We start from the raw sequence: 3121 nt of genomic DNA on the forward strand, positions 1-3121 counted from the left end.
GTGATTTTACTATAAAATGTGAGCCTTACACCTTTGTAATCACAATTCAATAATGAAAATATTATCAGGTATTCTTCAATACTCTAGTGTCAATTCTATTTTTCTATGAAGTTTGAATCTTTGCTCTTCTTGTTCCTATCTTGAGTTCTTTCTTTTTACGTATGGAAATCCATGTTTTAACACATATTCGAAGTTAATGGATGCTAAATCAAATTTCTATGTTTTTCTGACGAGGAAATGAAACTCTATATGAAGAATGGGAGAGATATAAATCCTTACTAAGAAGATGTGGCAATAATGGATTTGTTGATTTGACACAAATACTTATCTTCTAAGTTCAATAAGAACCTAGGTTTTTTTTAATACAACTAATGGTGGTTCTTTGATGGGAAAAAGTTAATATAAATCAAATGCAATCATAGAAATTCATTAGATAGGAATATTACTTGTTCTCCTAATATTTTTATCTCTTGATTAATAAAATTTTTATTGCTAATAAAAAAAACAAGGTAGAGGAAACCCACCATGAAGAGGAGTCCTCGAGTTGTGTGCGCAAGATCTAATTCTAACTCATGGCAAATTTTTTACTATTGGCAAATCAAATGGCTAAACTTCCTCGGTGAATTCAATGAATGCCAGAAACTCCAAGCAGGCACCATCAAGTTATGCTTTATGAGGTGTGCGGTTGAAATAATCTCAACGCTCATTCTCTTCCACTTGCCAATATTGAGGAGGAAGAGGTGAACTACATTGTTAATCAGAAAAGGCAAGGTCGATAGTAGAGCATTTACACCAGCTAAGAAAATTAACAGTATGACCAACCTTGGAGGCAAGATATAGTACCTTCCAATAGGCTATCACTGTATATAAGTAATGTCATTCACCACAACTATATATAAAAGGAATTTATTGCACGTCACACACAATGCTTGCTTAAGAGCTTCTAGTTGTTAAAAATAATGTAATTTCAGCATTAATAATAGAAAATGTGGAGATTTCCACCAATAGAAGTTTAGTAGTAATTTGGGAATAACAGAAAATGAAAAAACTTTTATTGGTGAAAGTTTCTTCATTTTCTGTTATTCCCAAATTATTACTAAACTTCTATTGGTGGAAATCTCCATATTTTCTGTTATTAATGTTGAAATTACATTATTTCTAACACTCCTCCTTAATTCACTATTCATAACTCATTTCTTATACCTACCTTCATTCTTAGCCTCTCAAACCTTTTTTTCTTCAAAGGTTTTGTGAAAATAGCAACCAATTGCTCTTCTGAACTTCAAAATTTCAACTTGACATTTTCCTTGTTCACTTGTTTTCTTATGTGGTGAAATCTAGTCTCTATGTGTTTACTTCTTCCATGAGAAACTGGATTTAGTGCCAAATTGATTGCTGATTTGTTGTCAATCATCAACAAAATCTCATCCTCTTGCTTTATCTTCAATCATGACAATAAAGCCTCCATCCAAACAACTTTATACTTAGAGACCTCACCATCTGGTTTCAACCTGGTTTTGTATACCCATTTCACAACTATAGTTTTCTTTCCTATTGACAATTCAGTTAGACTCCAAGTATTGTTTCTTTCTATAGACCTCAGTTCTTCTTCCATAGCTTCAATCCAATGTGGTTATTTCAAAGCATCTTCCACATCTACTAGTTCCATCTCAACAAGCAATATCATATGCACAATATCACCATTTGCATTGATTGTTGAGTCAGAGAACACCTCATAATCACTTAGTCTTGAAGGTATAAGTATCAAGGTATGATTGGTTCCTTTTTTTTACCTAAGCGCAAGTAGACCTTATATTATGTTTAGTATATGTTCCTGTACACGTTATCAATCAAAACCCAAAGAGTCACATATTACTGCTGTGAAAAGGATATTAAAATATCTTAAAGGCACACTTGACATAGGATTATGGTATTCTAAAGGAAGTATATGTAATATGCTGGGATATTCGGATTCAGACTTTGCTGGATGAAAATCTGAGAGGAAAAGTACAAGTCGTATTTGTCATATCCTTGGAAATGCCCTAGTCTCTTGGTCCTGTAAGAAATAAGCTTGTGTCGCTCTAAGTACTGCTGAGGCAGAATACGTAGTTGTAGGAAGTTTTTGTGCCCAAATATTATGGCTCAAGCAACAATTGCGGAATTACGGATTAGACCTAGGATGCATTCCCCTAGGATATGATAACATTAATGCTATAAACCTGACAAAGAATCTGATTATGCATTCTTGGACCAAACATATAGATATAAGACATCACTTCCATAGGGATCATGTCCAAAAGAAAGATGTTCTCTTAATTTTTTTTGATACACATGAACAACTAGAAGACATCTTTACAAAACCTTTGGCTAAAGAACCTTTGTATAAACATAGATGAGAACTAGGCATACTTGATGAAGCGTATATATCTTAACATGTTGATATATACATTATATGTGCTTCATTATATGTATTTCATGCCTACTTGTACTTCAACATGCTTGTTAATGCTTAAATTTCATTATTTGGGATATGTATTCTGTTATCGTGGAAGGGTAATCGATTACAGGGCATCAGTAACATAAATTATTAAAAATCCAGCCAAGGTAATCGATTACAGGATGAATTAATCGATTAACTGACTAAACAATAAGTTTGAGTAATCGATTACTCAATCGTGGTAATTGGTTACACTCTGCCTATTTAAGGCAAAAATTAGATTTTTGAACTTCATCTTCTTCATGTTTCCTCCTTCCAACTGTGGTAACCCCACAACTTCAAAAAACTTCTTTTCTCAACTGTTTTTCTTAGTTTTTGTGGTGGTTCATACTATATTTTCACTCCTAAACACATTTCTACCATCATCTTTATGTTTAGAGTTCAAAATTAAAAAACATCCAAATCTCAAAACCTTTAAAACTAAGTTTTTCAAAACTCAACAACATGGCCTCATCCTCTAGATCCAAGAATCAAAGAACCAATGTGACTCAAGAAAGGCAACAAAACTCGAATGAAGTCAACATATTGGATTTGTCACGTCTTTTGACAAACGAGGATCAACGCAAAAACCTTCAAGGAGCACTTCATGGAACAACCCATTTTTCATCTGAAGTATAGTATGTT

Source organism: Lupinus angustifolius, unplaced genomic scaffold, assembly GCF_001865875.1.
Source record: "Lupinus angustifolius cultivar Tanjil unplaced genomic scaffold, LupAngTanjil_v1.0 Scaffold_451, whole genome shotgun sequence".
Taxonomy (NCBI): Eukaryota; Viridiplantae; Streptophyta; class Magnoliopsida; order Fabales; family Fabaceae; genus Lupinus; species Lupinus angustifolius.